The sequence below is a fragment of the Neofelis nebulosa genome, chromosome 12, assembly GCF_028018385.1.
Source record: "Neofelis nebulosa isolate mNeoNeb1 chromosome 12, mNeoNeb1.pri, whole genome shotgun sequence".
NCBI lineage: Eukaryota > Metazoa > Chordata > Mammalia > Carnivora > Felidae > Neofelis > Neofelis nebulosa.
This window is the reverse complement of record NC_080793.1, coordinates 48,577,211-48,594,823: the sequence shown is the minus strand read 5'-3', so window position 1 is coordinate 48,594,823 and position 17,613 is coordinate 48,577,211. Positions and strand designations below refer to the sequence as shown.

The following is a 17,613-nucleotide window of genomic DNA, read 5'->3' as shown; positions in this document are numbered from 1 at the left end:
AAATCAGTGGGGAAATATCACGCATGAGGCAAGAGGCGCATTATTTGCTAAGTGCAGCATAAACCTACTTTCAGGAAAGAGCAGAGTCCCTTTTACAGCATCGCCACCATATGGCGTTGCCATATCGTGGAGTCCGTAAAGGAGACTGACATTGTAAAAGATTAACTGGGTTTTACTTGGCAAGGTCAGGCGTCTTGATGGCAGGCTATAAAATAGTTAGACGAGGAAAGAGAATCTGCATTTGGAGGCCATCTCACATTTTGGCACTGGTTTTCCTTATAGTCCTGGCATCTGGTTTGGAGTGTCAGAAGCAAAAAGGTTGTCCTGGCCAAGTGAGGATGCTCCCTTGGCTTTGGGTGTGTGGAAGTCTCAGAAGTAATGGCTGGAACTGCTTCCCACAGGAGTGGAGATCTCTGTCATTTTACCCTCTTACACACTAGATCTGAGGAGTTGAAAGGAGGCTAGAGCACACATACCTGTTCACCTTCCTTTGTTTGTTTCTTTGTTCATTCATTTGTTTATATATTTAACAAAAATGTTTTTTGCATATCTTAGGTGCCAGGCATTGAGGGCACACTGTTCTTGTTCAGAAGAGGAAACAAACAAAAACATAGATAATTGCAATGCAATATAATTAGTGCTCTAATTACAGCAACATGTATTGAACTTTTTTGTTTAAGTTTATTTAGTTTTGAGAGAGAGAGAAAACACGAGTGGGGAAGGGACAGAGAGAGAGGGAGAAGGAGAATCCCAAGCTCCACAGTGTGGAGCCTGATGGGGGGCTTGAACCCATGAACCGTGAGATCATGACCTGAGCTGAAGTCAGACGCTTAACTGACTGAGCCACCCAGGCGCCCTGTATATTGAACTCTTATTAAATAGCAGGAACTTTGCTGGGAGCTACAAATGAATCACTATAATACCAAAATAGGGTTTTGTTATTATTCCCTTTTGTAGGCACAGGGGTTTTGGAGACATTAAATCCTGCAGGTTGGAAGCGGTGAACAAAAAAAGTTTAAGTCTAGACATTTTGACTAGCAGTTGGGGTCCTTAACCACTCACTTCCAAATTTGGGAAAGATGACTAAAATGACAATACCTACAATGACTCTTGAAAGCCAAGTAACTCTTTAAATGAGGGTGTGTGTGCGCTGGCTGAGGCATCCTGGGCTGGTAGTGATTTGTAGGCAGAAGCAATTGCTCCCGTGAAGAGGGCCATGAGAGGTGTGTTTGTCAGGGGAAATGAAAGTGATTAAATAGTGTTGGAGGTTTGCGTGGGTGATCTGGTTTTCTATTAGTGTGTGACAAAACACTCCAAAACTTAGTGGCTTCAATCATCATGATCACTGATTTAGTTCACAAATCTGCAACTGGGGCAGGGCTTGGGGAAGACGACTCCTTTCCATTCTGTGCAGTGACTGCTGGAGGTGCTCGAAAGATGGCTGATGGCTGGGGCTCCCCAAGCATTTCTATCTTTATGTGATCTCTTCTCATGGTCTCTCAAGCATGGCAGCTTCAGGTAGTTGAACTTCTGAATGGCAGCTTAGGCCTCCAAAGGTGCATGCTCTAAAAGAGATTGCCAGACAGAAACTTCATTTCCTTTTTTTTTTTTTTTTAATGTTTTTAATTTATTTTTGAGAAAGAGAGAGAGATAGAGTATGAGTTGGGAGGGACAGACAGAGAGGGAGACACAGAATCTGAAGCAGGCTCCAGGCTCTGATCTGTCAGCAAAGAGCCCAACATGAGGCTCAAACCCATGAACCATAAGATCACAACCTCAACTGAAGTCGGAGGCTTAGCAGACTGAACCGCCCGGTGCCCTGGCTTCATTTCCTTTTATGACCTAGACTTGAAAATCACATAGCTTAACTTGTGCCAGACTCAGCGGAGGCAACCAAAGGGTGCTGCCCCGGTTCAAGGAGAGATGACATAGATTCCACCTTTTGATGGAGAAGTGGTGAGGTTCTGGAAAAGCATGCAGGGCCAGAAAATTGTTTCAGCAACTTTAGGGGAAATAAGGTGGGATAAATGCAGCAGAAAGCAGTCATTAAAAAAAACAGATTCGGAGTGTGATGGACTTTGATTTCATCTATGGACTCCACCACTTAGTAGCTGGGTTACTTTGGCCAAGTTGCTTAACTTTTTTTAAAAGTTTATTTATTTATTTTGAGAGTAAGCAGGGGAGGGGCAGAGAGCGAGGGAGACAGAGAATCCCAAGCAGGCTCTGTGCTGACAGCGAGGGGCGGGGGTGGGGTGGGGTGGGGGTGGGGGGGGCTGGAACTCATGAACTATGAGATCATGACCTGAGCCGAAACTGAGTTGGACCCTTAACTGACTAAGCCGCCCAGGGGCCCTGCTTAACTTTTTTGAGTCTCAGTTTCCTTCTCTGTAAAATGAGAATGGCAGTACTTATCTCATGGAGTTGTGAATGATTAAAGAACATATGTAAATCCCTTGGCTTTGGGGGCTGGCACAAAGTGGGTCCTTCAGATACAAAACCTCGGATTACAGATCGGCCAGTAACAAGATAGATAGCTGGAGAGGCGGAAGGGCCAACGTGGGGAGAGCTTTTGTAGCGAATAGTAAGTTGGTAAAATAATAATAGCAATGATAGTCAAGTGACTGAACACTAGGCAGTGCTAAGGTCTTTAAAAAAATTTATTTTAACATTTATTTTTGAGAGACAGAGTGAGTGGGAGAGGGGCAGAGAGCGAGAGAGACACAGAATCCAAAGCAGGCTCCAGGCTCTAAGCTGTCAGCACAGAGCCCTACGTGGGGCTTGAACTCACCAACTGTGAGATCATGACCTGAGCCGAGGTCGGAGGCTTAACGGACTGAGCCACTCAGGCGCCCCAAGTTCAGCAGCACAAAGGTTTTTAAAAGGAGTGTCTCATTGATCTTCACAACAAACCTATTAAGAATGACTATTGTTACCCTATTTTATAGATGATGAAACTGAGGATCAAAGAATTTAAGAAAATTTCCCAGATTGGCAAATAGCAAAGACAGGATATGAACCAAGGTAATTGTTTTGACAGGGCCTGTATAGGAGGACAGTTCGGATTTTGGCTACTTGGAGCCACTGAAGAATTTTTAAACTGGGCAGTCCTCTGGTTAAACCTGCTCTTTAAAAAGCAGGCTGGTTTGTGGATCAGGGGCTCTAATAGGTGAGAAATATGGAGATTTCTGATATATTGCAGACACACGTACTGTGGGAAAGGTGGAGGAGGTCCTAAGAAGTGAGTGGCAGTCATTCTTGATTCTTGATTGGATGTGGAGAGAAAGGGAGGGAATTGCTGTAGCTGTTAGTCAGCTTGGGCGCAGGCACTGGCCTGTGCACAATTACTCAGGGCTCCAAGTGGAGAAAGAAAACAACCCCAGGGTGTCTTCTAACTTAACGCATATTTCCTAAGTCCTTGCGCTCTCAGTCTAGACTAAAAACAAACAACACAGACTCCTCTTGAAGCTCTCAGATCTCTTACCTTGCTATTCTAGCTTTCAAATTCCGGGCCGCCCTTCCTTTCCCACACCCCAAGCCCTCGTACTGGGGATTACAATGATCGTTTTTGTGTACCAGGCGATTGTTCCTTCCACATCAGGGGCCTTGGGAGGATGACCAAAGGCTGCTTTCTGCTGTCCTTGCTACCTTCATCCAGTGCTGGAGCTACACATGCAATTTACTGGTTCTCGTAGGATGACTGACTGGGGCAATGATACGGTCTTCAGGCAGCGGGGGGTAGGACGGGTGAGGGGTTGGTCTCCGTCGGAGGTCCTTATTGATTGTGTCATGTAGTTTCATGGTGAAGTTCCTTTGGAGGGACGATATGTGCTTTAAAGGACAGAGAAAGGATATGTGTCATTGGATACAGCATTCCATATCTCTGATAAGGGACTTTAATCTATTGCTGGGTCAAAATCTGAGGCACAAACTGGCCCTTGATAGGAAAGTTACCTAAAACAAGCAATAAACCAACACACAACCCCCAAACCTAGTTTTTCTGATGATGAAAATATTTTTTCAAATTATTTTATTTAAACTGGAATAATTTCTGAGATGAAAACAATTGGGGCACCTTGGTGGCTCAGTTTGTTGTGTCCAACTCTCGGTTTCAGCTCAGGGCATGATCTCAGTTTGTGGGTTCAAGCCCTGTGTCTGGCTCTGTGCTGACAGTGCAGAGCCTGCTTGGCATTCTCTCTCTCCCTCCCTCTCTGCTCCTTCCCCTCTCCTTCTCTTTCTTTCTCCCTCTCTAAAAAAAAAAAAAAAAAAAAAAAAAAAAAAAAATGCTGTGACCTTGTTTGATAGACTTATTCATGGTTATCTACTTGTTTGTGCCTTCTGTCTGTTTCTTTCTCTGTTTTCCTTATAAAAGGATTAGTTTTTGAAAGGTAACTTTATTCTGATGCTACATTTTGAATAAATTATTGCCTCCCCCAGTGGACTATGGAGGTTGACATTTGATCAACAGCTTTTGTCCACTGACTGCTGCCGTTAGATACAGAGGGTGCCCCATTTAACCCAGTGTTTCAGGCAATATATCACTTGGGAAGAGAGTATTACGCTAATTGTTTGAACACTGTCTATGCACATTGCTTGGTCATTCAATAGCTAGTTGTTAACTTCTCCTTTTGCTGTCAGTCTCTGAAGTTATAAGCTGGTTAAACTATACCAGTGCGTAGAGCCAACTAGATGCTCACACAGTTTGGTCACAGTCCTGGTTTAGGATCTTAGATCTAGCTTTCTTTAATGAACAGAGAGGCTTAAACTTGGCTTTGCGCCCTGAATTACTCCTTTAGAGAAATCATCCACTATGCTTTGATTACAATTCAACTTTTTCATTTGTAAATAACAAAAAAGAGTTATTTTACAACTGAGAAATTTCCTCTAAAATGGGAATTTCCAATGAAACTCATTAAATTGCTGAATGGCAGTGAGTGAATAACTGATGAGGTCATACTTTCTTGTTATGAGCTGCTACAAACACTGTGAAGTGGCAACAGATTAGAGTATAAAAATTAGAGAAGGGTCTGGTTCCTTTTTACAGGTCTTTTGCTTGTTAAAAAAACAAACTCCCAAACCACTAAATATCAGACCAAAAAAAAAAAAAAAAAAAAAAAGAAAAAGGCATAGTTTGATAATCTAGGCTACTTTTTCATTAATTAAACCTTGCATTTAGGGGATGACTTTTCTTTTTTCCCAGAAGGAAACTTCTAGCTTGGGACAGCTTCAGCAATTCAACCACATTTTCCAGCATATAAAGCAAATAAGAGGCAATCATTTTTCGGTCGTAAAGATAAGCCAAGGAATGGAAATAGTTTTGCAGGTCACGTCACCTGACAGAAACTTTGGACTGATCCTTTCCTGGTTCAAGAGTTCAGCCATAAGACCTACTTTCCCTATCAGCTGGGCTGAAGATGACAAGATTTTGAAGCAAGCAAAGTTTCTTTATGAGCTCTTATTTAATTGTCTTGTGACAAAAAGGTTGAGGGGAATTGTCCGCATCGAGTTACTTCTGCTTGGTATGTTCTTCTGAATAAATCACTGTCTCCCGTGATTGGACACAGTAAATGGAGTTTGATTAAACACTTTGCATTAGATTTCTAGTGCCTAGTACAGGCCTTTATCCTTTATCCCTGTGAGTACTTATTGAAGAAATAATTGTGAACTTAGCCTTAGATTGGTAACTGGCTAGGGATAAACATGATTTAAGAGAAAAATAAAATAGTTAATAACAAGTATTGTACCGTATGCTCATCAAGTGCATTAGATACAGATGATAGAGATAAGGGTGAGGTTGCGATAGAAATTTCTCTGAGGGGCGCTTAGGTGACTCAGTCGGTTAAGTCAGTATTGGACTCTTGATTTTGGCTCATGTCGTGATCTCACAGTTTGGGAGTTTGAGCCCCGCGTCAGGCTTTGCGCTGATAGCTGCAGAGCCTGGTTGGGATTCTGTCTCCCTCTCTCTCTGCCCTGCCCCCCCCCCCCCAATAAATAAACATTAAAAAAAGGAAATTTCTCTGAAATTGCCTATGAAATATTTTCTGCTAGGAGAATTAGCTGAGTGTGGCTTCTTCCCAGGAACTTGTCTCCAGTAGAGTTCATTCAGAGGTGCTACTCAAAAAGTAAAGTGGTGGGCCTATATCCTCTGCAAGCTTCAGTGGATTCCAGCTCTTATGCTCCTTTGAAAGGGATGGGGTGCTGGACTGTCCATACCTGATCTCGCTCACTTTTCCTTCTAGTCTCTTCTTCTGTTCTTTTTGGTCTGTGAACACCGATAGCAGGACATTTTCTGCAGCTTCCATCCCAACTTCTGTTCTAGTCCTGACTCTACCACAAAGTCACTGTTGACCTTGAAGAATCCAAATAACCTCTCTCAGCTTTTCCTTCTTCAGTCGTAAAATAAGCGGCTAGATAAAATGATGGTCAGGGTACGTGACTAATTCCACAATTCTCTTATTTTGCGAAGAGACCCTGGTTAGAATAGATCGAAGCCGACACTTGATCCATTGTTTCTTATTTTCTCTACTAAGATGCAGATATTATTTTTTCTTTCAGTGTTGGGCTAATTATGTGATATCAGGTAACTAAACACTTTATATTCATTACTTTGGATATCCACCGAGTGTCTGATATTAACCAAGTACGTTCTTGTCTGTGGCTGTGAATCTGAGAATCTCTTCTGGTACTATCACTTAGATGAGTAAAAGTTGAAAACCATCAAGTTTCAATCTCTGATGGGGCTGTGGTTCTAACAGATTTTTCAGGCATCGTGGAACACAGCGGTGTGTACACAGATGAAGACATACTTTTTGGTCTTTTCTTCTAAGTGGTACAAATATCTGCATCTCATTATGGCTCTTATCATTTATTGAGAGCTTACTCTATGCTAGACACTATTGCTAAACATCTGTAGTCTTATTTAATTATATAAAATAATAGTAGCTATTGTAATAATTATTTTTGTTTTAAAATTATCATATGTAGGGGCACCTGGGTGGCTCAGTTTGTTGTGTCTGACTCTTGATCTCAGCTCAGGTCTTGGTCTCAGGGTCCTGAGTTCAATCCCCATGTTGGGCCCCATGCTGGGCATGAAGCCTACTTTAAAAATATAAATATATGTATAAAATTGTATGTAAGTGAATTAAATATATATGCATAGAATTAGAAAACAAACATCCTATATGCATGTCTCAGTTTAAGAAATACAGCTTTTTCAGTCCTTAGATGTCCCTGTGTGTCCTCTCCAGTCACATCCCCCTCTTACCTCTGGAAGTAACCACTATCCTAAATTTTGCATAAACCATTACCTGCTTTTCTTTAGTTTTGCCATTTGTGTTTGTATTCCTGCGTAATATACATGGTTTAGTCGACTTGTTTTTGAACTTGATGTAACTGGAATCTTATAGTGTGAATTCTTCTAGAACTTACTAGTTTCTCAATATTTTATTTTGAGACTTATTATTGACATGTGTAGCTGTAGTTTTATTCATGGTTATTGCTGAATAATATGCCATTGGATGATTTTGCTACAATTTCTTCTACCATTGGTAGATGTCTGAGTTGTTATCATTTTATTTATTTTTGCTGTTATGAGTAATGTGGCCTTGGATATTTTTATACTATACAACAAGTGTTTTTCAGAGAAAACAAAATAAAATTTCTCTGTTGTGTGAGTCACATCTCTGTTGGTGACAAGTGACTAAACCCATCTTGAACTAGTTTAGGTGAAATGAGAAACGTTGAACAATCAACCCCCCATGAGAGCTATCAGGATGCAGACGGACTTCCTCAAAAATTGAAATAAGAGGTCAAAATCTCCCTCAAGGATCCCCCTCAAGCTCTTGCTTCCCTCTCTGTGTTGCCTTTCTTCTCTTTCACCATAGATTGGCTTCTTCTAGATGGCAAGAAACAATGTTGTCAACATTTCCCTAGTTCTACATCAAAAAGATCTCCTACAGGCCTTTGGACCTAATGTAGCGTCAGATATGCAAATGAATAACTTCTGACCCTGCGTATTCTCACCTCCACCCCCCACTGTCGTAGCCACTTCTATCATGACTTAGTTATTCTGGGAAAGTTCCCTTTTAAGTATTAAACTCCTCCAACTTCTTCTTTTATGATCTCTCATTACCCTGCTTCTTGGTATTAGATCAAATGATCTTAAATGCATTAAAAGGCTTAATTCTCGCTATCCCTCAACTAGTTCCTGCCTGGATCACTTTGTTAGTTCAGGTCGTCTGAGAGGCAGATGCTAAAATGAGATTAGACCTGAAAAGATCTGTTGAGGAAAACCTTGTGAGAGAAAATGGGAGGGAGCTGGAGGTCGCTGGGAGAGCTGTCGACCCCCAGGCAGGACTGATCCCTGTGAAGAAGAGAGGGAGAGAAGATGAGGAAGAAAGACCTTAAGATTTCAATTCTGAGGAAGTTCTGGCAAGGCTAACTGGGAGTCGCATCAGAGGTCTTTCAGGAACGGGCCTGCCCTTAGTAGCCCTGCTGTGCTTAGTCATGGCTGGGAGCAGCCACACAAAGCACGGCCTCAGAACAAATGTGGTGATGGATCTCAGAGGGCAGCAGCTGGGACCATTGGTCTATTATGCTTCCCACAGTGGCCACCATAATTACTACCCCAGCAATCTTTTTTGGTACATTCATGGGATAACGGTTTTCTTTTTCATGCCTTCAAATGCCAGGCCATTGAAAGGGCTGATTATTCAAATTCATGTGGCATCTCTGACTGAATATATTACATTTATTATATTTTATTTTTTTAAATTTTTTAAATGTTTATTTACTTTTGAGAGAGAGAGAGAGAGACAGAGCACGAGTGGGGGAAGGGGCAGAGAGAGAGGGAGGCACAGAATCTGAAACAGGCTCCAGTCTCTGAGCTGTCAGCACAGAGCCCGATGCGGGGCTCGAACTCACAGACCGTGAGATCATGACCTGAGCCGAAGTCGGACGCTCAACCGACTGAGCCACCCAGGCGCCCCTATTACATTTTATTTTTAAATGCTTTTACTAATTAACTCAATTCACCCTCACCATCCTGGTCACTTCTTTTGTCTTGTTCCTATAAATATTATTATTGTAATTTGTGCCATGATGGCTTGGATCCTGAACCTCCAATCCTCAATGAGCAACCCATAGTAATTATCGATTTCCTAATTGCAGAAATGTATTAGACAAAGGAAATGTCATTGCTAAAACCAAGGTTTGGACCCCAAATGCTTTTATGATTTTTCTCAATGGATCAAATGGACAACTCATCTGAGTCATAAGGACTCCTTTTCCTTGGTGGGTTGAAATTGGACTGGAAGAAGATTTACATCATGTTGTTTATGACTTGTTCAGAGTGGTTCCTGCTTGTCCTTTTAAGTGGGAGGGAGAGTGGGGAAGGCATCCGTTGGAGTGACCATATACTATACAAATGGAGAGGGAGCATGAATAATACTGCCAGGACAACATACTCATAACCAGGATGGTCCTGGGAAAATTGAGTTATATGCTCATTGTAGGTTCTCTCCTCTAGGGAGCAAGGAGAGTTTATACCTCTCACCTTGCTAAGCACATGGAAAGAAAGAGAGCAGTGAAATGGTTTAAAAGAAATGTCTGAAAAAAGAGTGATGCAGAAAGATATAACTTTTAGCCTTGTTTTTCCTTTTCAAAACTTCACACCCCTTATGACTTAAGGCTCACTTAGGTGTCTTTATTCCAGAGCTCTTCCTCACTGGGGTGAAGATGGGGTGAGGGTAGCAAAGGATGGGTAGGGGCTGTTCTCCCTTCAAGGCTCCACTAGAATTATTTCTAGATGATTACCAGCTTGGATCATATGTACTTGGGGATCCTTGGTGGTTTTCCAGGGTGAACAGGACACATCTTCTTGGAGGGCATATTTCTTCCAACAATTTGAGGGGAGATTTCTTTTATGCTAAATCAAACTCAGATATGTGATTATTAGAATGCAAAGTTCATCTGGATTTTATTTTTTATTTTTTATTTTTTATTTTTATTTTTATTCATTTTTAATTTTTCTTAACGTTTATTTATTTTTGAGACAGAGAGAGACAGAGCATGAATGGGGGAAGGTCAGAGAGAGAGGGAGACACAGAATCCGAAACAGGCTCCAGGCTCTGAGCTGTCAGCACAGAGCCCGACGCGGGGCTCGAACTCACGGACCGCGAGATCATGACCTGAGCTGAAGTCAGACGCTTAACCGACTGAGCCACCCAGGCGCCCCCATCTGGATTTTAAAAACATGTAAAGGGCACCTCTGTGGCTCAGTCGGTTAAGCATCTGACTCTTGATTTCGGCTCAGGTCATGATCTGACGGTCTGTGGATTAGAGCCCCAGGTCTTGGTCCCATGCTGTTAGTCTGGGACTCTCTCTCCCTCTCTCTCTGCCCCTCCCCCACGTGTGTGCTCTTGTGCTCTCTCTCTCTCTCTCAAAATAAATAAGTAAACATTTTTTAAAAATTAAAAAAATCCACAACATGTGAAAGATATATTGTCTTTGGGGGCCACTTTATACTCCTGTTCTAATCCCCCTAAACTATTAGTTATATCTTGTTGGAAAAGTTTGAAAAGAACTACCCAAGAAATTAGGGTGTGTCGTCAACATTCTCTTCCTCTCTTTCCAAAATTGGGATGAAATTGGACGTTACCAGCTTTTTAATGTTGTGAGAGCCATCTGATGATGTCATTGTAATTGATCATTTAGACTGGGTTACCCAATGTGTAATAAGACTCAAGGCAACCAGAGCTCCCTATGATAACGGAAGAGCTTTAAGGAGGTGTGGAGATGAGCCAGGATTTTTCCCTTTAACAGTCTTTATTGAGTGCCTCCTATGTATTGAGAGCTGTTCTGGAAATAGTAATAAAGCAGTGAACAAGACAGATAAAGGCCTCCTTCTCCTGGAGTATAACAGACCTGAAGCATTCCAAAAGTGCTTTACCTGCTGGGAAGAAAATAATGCAGGAAAGTGGTTACGACCTGCTTGGTGTGGGAGACATTGATGACTTCTGTGAGGAAGTGACATTTGACCTTAGACCTAAAAAGGAGAGGAAGCAGTTGGAGGAAGATGTGGGAAGTAGCAATGGCAAGTGCAAAGCACCTGAAACAAACTGGCCCTTTTGAGGAACAGAGAGAAAGCCAGTGTGGGGATGAGGGGGAAATCGGTTGGAGAGAAGGTCAGAGAATAGGCCATATGGGGTTCTATAAGTCATGAAAAGGAGTTTGGCTACTATTCTAACTATAGTGAGAAGTTACCAGAGGGTCTTAAGCTGGGAAATGTCAGCATTGTCCAGATTTAACCAAATAGTAAAACCATCTCTTCCTGGATAACTTGTCTAAAAAGGATATTACAGCTATGGATATGCGTGGAGATCAACCAAGCATGGAAGAAGGGCCTCGGTGACAACTGACCTCACTTAAACATGAGAGGACAAAATGGTGGCCAGGAGTGTTAAAAGGATTTAGGGATTATGACTTTTAATAATGAATCAAAGTTCTGGGGCGCCTGGGTGGCTCAGTCGATTAAGCGTCCGACTTCAGCTCAGGTCACGATCTTGCGGTCCGTGAGTTCGAGCCCCACGTCGGGCTCTGGGCTGATGGCTCAGAGCCTGGAGCCTGCTTCCGATTCTGTGTCTCCCTCTCTCTCTGCCCCTCCCCCATTCATGCTCTGTCTCTCTCTGTCTCAAAAATAAATAAAGGTTAAAAAAAATTAAAAAAAAATAATGAATCAAAGTTTTAATTTTGTTAAGAAGAAAAATGTTTTTTCTGTTATGTATTCCAGAGGGAATTCCCATTCAAAATAACTGAAAAAAGTCTTGGTTGTGTACAACAATAAGCCTTTTAAGACACATATGGAAAATTCATCTATTTAGAGCTTGATTTTTAAAGACTCAGACTTTATTGTATATAATATGCAATGAGATTTTATTTATAATTTAACCTACTTGAGTTAAAAAAACACAAGAAGCTTAGGGAATATGAATAACAATTAAAATGGACATTTAAGTGGCTTTAATGTCATGTATTAGCACAGTGTTTTTTTGATATGACCGCCGCTCCACCCCAAACATTGAAATGACAGGGGGTGGGGGTTGGGGGGGACCTCAACCTAGAATGAAAACAGTACAATCATTTTTCCAAGGAAAGAGAAGTGAAATAGGAAAAACAAAAACAAAAATCACCAACACATTTGGAAGGTCATGAAAGGCAAAGAAGAGTGTGCACATCTCAGACCGATTTGCCTCAGCATGTGAATCATTTAACAGGAAAAAACACTGGACTGATTCAGCTTGAGCAGGCTCTTGTTGTCCCTGCTGAGGTCCTCGCTTGGTGTGGCCCCTGCCACTCTCCTCAGACCTTGCTTCCCTCCTCTCTTCTCACTGTAGGGAAACAGGAAGTCATGTTGATTAATAAGACTGCCTGGGATCACACCCAAGGCAATGTCGAATCTTTACCTCTTCTGGGCTTTGGAAGAGGTGCAAAGATCAAGGGCAAGCTTTTGGATAGAGTGAGAGGCAAGGCCAGAACTCTGAAGAATCAACTCACAACTAACATTGACATAGACCCCTAGAGTGACCGATATCTGCCAGAATGAAATCTCATCAGTGTCTCCCGACCCTCTGGGTGAGCTTTTATCCCTTACAACAGTGATCCAACTGGAGCCTCAACAGAAAAAGAGCTTGCCCAAGATCATAGGGTGAGTGGTACTCGGATCTGGACCTTCCAACCCCTAAGGCTGTGCCATCTTCCATTTGTCATGCCTCCTTGATGGTATAACATAGGGAGCATTGCCCCAGGTGGGGTCTCCTAGCTTCCTTGTTACAAGCCATTGCCCCCCTTTGCCTTTCAGTTGTATTTTGTGGCCACATACAATTAGCTCTTATAATGGGATCATCCCACTCCACTGTACTTCACTCCTTCTCAGGGAGAAAGTACTAAAGATTATTGCCATGAGGGGCATAGTAAGCTAAATGGGTGTCACCCAGTCTGAAAAATCTTAGCGATGTCAATAAGCCACTTGAGACAACAAGGCACCTGATATTCTGTCCTCATTCCTTATCAGTCCTTGGCTTTGGGAAGAGGAACTTTCTGGAAGGAGAAGGACCTTTGTGGAGTTAAAAAGAGGAAGAAGAGTTATGAATTCAAGCCTCTGAAACAAATCAGTGACAAGTTGTTCTGTGGGCTGACAGTTTTCTCTTTACCTTTCCTTTCTAACAGCTATTCATCTCATTGTCAGATACTTTGACTAAAAGTCATGGTAAGAATCAAATGTAATCCCTTAAGTACACTCACCATAAGTTAGCTCCAGCCATACCAAAAATTCTCAGAGTAATTCCATCTCAAATGCTGTGTGTGATCAATCTAATAGGTATGTGAAGTGACCCTACAGAGGAAATTCATTTGATCACCGTGGCTTTGGTTTTCTTAGCATACGCAGATCATGTTCATTTTCATCACACTAACTGCTTGGTACAGGATTGTTTAAATGGATTGGGAAATCTCATGAAAACTATTAAACTAAATGGTTCTGCTTATGGGCATGCACTTGAGTATCTTACCATTTTCCAGAAGCAATCAGAAACTTGCTTTGAAAAAGCATGGGCATTGGAGGTTGGCTGCTGGCGTGTGGATCCTCATGCTACCATTGTTTTGTTCTATGACAATAAGAACACTACAAAACATTTCTGTGCCTCAGTTTCCTCATTAAATATGGTTATAACAACTGTGCCTACCTCACAAGATTACATGTGAGGCCCAAACAGAGTAATATATAGTGTACCCTGCCTGGCATCAGGTAACTGTCTCTTAAAATGACCATGAAGATAATGTGGATGTAGCTTAAAAAAAATTTTTTTTTTATTTAGGGTTTATCTATTCATTTAGAGGGAGGGAGACAGCGGGGGAGGGGCAGAGAGAGAGGAAAAGAGAATCATAAGCAGGTTCCACACTGTCAGCGGGGAGCCTGATTTGGGGCTTGAATGAACTCACAGACCTTGAGATCACTACCTGAGCTGAAATCAAGAGTTGGACACTTCACCAACTGAGCCACCCAGGAGCCCCTAATGTAGATGTAGCTTAACATATAATTATAATTTCATCTATTTAAGGCCAAACGTTCTAGTTCGGTGGAGTTTGCCAAACACAGTGATATCTTTGGGATCTCAAGACCATGGCTTCGTTGCTCCCTCACTTTCATGCTACTTCCTTTGAATGGGCAAGCAAGTCTGTTGACCAACTGGAGACTTTTCAGCAACAGTTCTGCTGACTTCACTTTCACGTGCCCTCAGGGCTAGCAGCCATCAAGCCAGGGAGCAATAAAATGTGTTGGTGGGAAATAAACGAGGAAGAACAAGAACAAAAAAAAGTGGCCTGAGCTCATTCAATGACAATATTTATTATATGGAACAATGATCATGGTTTAGACGTGTTTGTTCTCTGTTACACTGTAAATATGGAAGAAATGTCATTGCTCAATAGCTGTCTGGATCGCTTACAGGGTGGACTTGTGAGGTAGAGCTGTCTCAGGGTGCCTTCAAATTACAGTGACATTTTTGCATTGAGGCTTTCTTGATGAGTGCTGGATTGGGTCAGTCGCGAGTGGAAAATATTGCCACCTATAGGCCAGTTGTTACGATAAAATACCTCATCATGTTCTTGGCACCATTTATCGAACAAAACCTTTCAGTGGGCTTAAGGTTGAGCAGAGAAGTTAAAATGGCAACCCAATCCTAGTAGATTGCAAATCTCAGGGAGACAGTGTGGAACTTTAGCACGAGGTCAAGCTTTGAGCTCAGTCAGACTTCCAACCTGATTTCAACTTAGTAACTGTGTGACTTTGGGCACTCGTATTGAGCCTCTATGAGGAAATCATCTCAGAAATACGGGTAGTAAAACCTTCCACGCGGGTTGTTGTGAGGGCTTAATGGGATTGACATTATAATGATCTATATTGTAGATACTCAATAAATATCCTTGCCTTGTTTTATTCGTTGCCTGCCTCTTTCCAGTTTCTTACATGCCATTTGGTAGTCCAGATTTTCAAGGTGAGTTATTTTGCAGATAGCAGATAGCAAGCCAGATACTGGAGAAGGCATAAGCTATTTGAGGACTTTGGATCTTTCTGCTAAATGGAGGCCAGGGCCCGGAGTCAGTATTTAGACTTTCCAGAACATTGGTCAGCTGTTTCAGCAAGTCAGGTATACTGAAAGCATGGGATACTGATGAGTGTTTCCCGGTGAGCTGCTGCATATGGACGTGCTTTGTAAAATGTCAAGGGCTCTAGGATCGTACAGTTGTCACTATCACAGTTGGAAGCATTTAATCCTTTTTCCTTCTTGTTTTACAGGTTAGGGAGTTGAGACCTGGAAAGATGAAAAGTGATTTTCCCGAGCGCCTAGATCATTGTCCTCTTCAGCATCACAGTAGCAAACATTTGCTTGCCTAGTGCCAACTACCGATCTAGGCACTTCCCACGTAATTACTGGTAATCTCAAAATCTTCATAACAACCTCATGAGGCGGTTTCTATTATCCCCATTTTACAGATGAAGAAACAGAAGTAAAGAGAGGACACAGAGCTATTAAGTGATAGGGATTTGAACCCTAGCAGTTGGACTCCAGAGTAGTCATTTTGACAACTATGTATACATATGCACATTAAAGAAAATAAAACTGGGCCCAGATGATGAATACAATTCTCTTTATGTTTGATCCTTCCTTTTTCCACTTCATAAAGCATTTTGATTAGTTTATTAGCTTTTGAGACTGTTCTAAAGGATGCAACAATGCACAGAAAATGTATTGGTTGCATAAAAAAAAAAAGGAAATAACTGCCAAAGTCAACCAAAAGAATCTAAAGGTAGCTTTGAGACAGTCTCCTATGAGGTTGATGATGGCAGAGGTGAAAAGTGGGTAGTGGTTTGTTCCAAAAGAAATACAAGACATATCTTTTACAGCCTAGATGAGGAGACCTATGAAAACAGAATAAAGTTCAGTAGAAGTTGGGGGAGAGAGAGGAGTTTACACTGACAGGGTAAGGGTTTCAGGTGAGAGATGGAACTGAAGGAGGCCTCAGGGGTGTGAGAAGCTAGAGTTGGCAGATGCTATGGTGAGGACGACCAAGGACCCACAAATGACGTCGGAGGAGAAATAGACAAAGAAAAACAAAAACACCAAGGCTACTCAGATTGGAGAAGAAAAGAGCTGGAGAGATATGAAAGCTCACTTTCAATATTTTAGGGTTGTCATATGGCAAAGGGATTAGATTTATATGTGTTGTCCTAGAAAACCGCAGGAGGGCAAATGTATGCAGGTAGAGGGAGGAAGATCTAAAACCAAAATGGGGAGGACCTCTCAATATCAGATACAATGCCAGCATTTCAGCAGCCACAACAGAGGGGATTACTTTCACAATTATGTGGCTCTTGGTCACTGCAAAGACATGTATAAGCAGAGGCTGCATTACTGGTAATCTTGTAAAGGGAAGCAAAGCACACAGCACAACAATAAATATTATACTATGTTCCCACATCATAAAACTTATGTATGTAACATATGCAGACGAAAATACACCAAACTCATAAACACTTGCCTTATATAGTCATGTTTTTTTTCAGTTTTTAAGGAATATATATTAAATAATTTAGGACAACCTATAATAGTTTCTTTTTTATTTGGAAAGACTTAGGAAGTTTAATGACATTTTCTGAGGCCACAACTAAAAGCCAAGAATTGAATCCATCTCAAGTCCAGTCTTTATTTCTGGAAACCAGAATCCCACTTTTTAGAGAATTAAGAAGAGAATGAGTAAACATAACGTGGAGGTTGTGGGCACAGAATACGAAATTGTAGATTAGGAGCTTTTCAAGTAGCAAGCAGCAGATTTGAGGAATGAGACTCGCAAGTGACAAAGGGCACCGTTGAGTCCGTTGGAGCTGGATGGTGACGAAGCAGGGTTATTGGAGATGGATGCCACACCTTGGCAAGTGGCAGATGTGGTATCGAGATAAAGTTGCTGCCTGTCTCTTTAAAAGCCCTTTGTAATTGACAAAAATGCCCCCAAACCAATATTAAGCTTTTTTCTATGGTCGAAGCTGTTTTGATTTTTTAGTAACTTCTTATCCTTTTACAGGATTGGTTCCTTTGCCATGAAATTTCCTTTTTTTATTTTCCTGTGTAAGCTAGAAGTCATGTTTGGGAATAGATCCTGTGGTCCTGGCTACTTGAGAGTGGAATGGAGTCTAGCCATGTTTAGGGCCAGAAGTGGTCTTCTCTGAGTTAGAACCTGATAACATTATTTGTACAAGTGTAGTCTGCCTCCAAGATAGAGGGAGGTGTTTTATGACCACAGGCTTTATGAATTGTAGCTATAAAATAATCAATCTTTTAAAGCAAACATAGCATAATGTGTATATCCAAATGTGAATTGTCCTTCAGAGCTGTGACCCTTGGAAACTTCATACCTACTGGTATAAAACATATTTAAACCTACCAGTGGAAACATCTTTCAGAGCCAATTTATTACACACACACACACACACACACACACACACACACACATTATTTTACAGTATATTTTGGGGGCACCTGTGTGGCTCAGTTGGTTGAACAC

The 17,613-nt window shown here is 41.7% G+C and overlaps 1 long non-coding RNA gene across 2 annotated transcripts in view; it reads left to right on the top strand.

Moving 5' to 3' along the window:
* Positions 1–17,613, top strand: part of LOC131491831 (uncharacterized) — a 166,483-nt gene that overhangs the window by 76,958 nt on the left and 71,912 nt on the right. The window contains exon 8 of one of the 2 annotated variants that reach the window (XR_009251671.1): positions 15,350–15,487. The exons of the other annotated variant lie outside the window; for it this stretch is intronic. This is a non-coding gene — a long non-coding RNA (uncharacterized LOC131491831). The remainder of the gene's footprint in view (positions 1–15,349; positions 15,488–17,613) is intronic. 2 annotated transcript variants of the gene reach the window in all.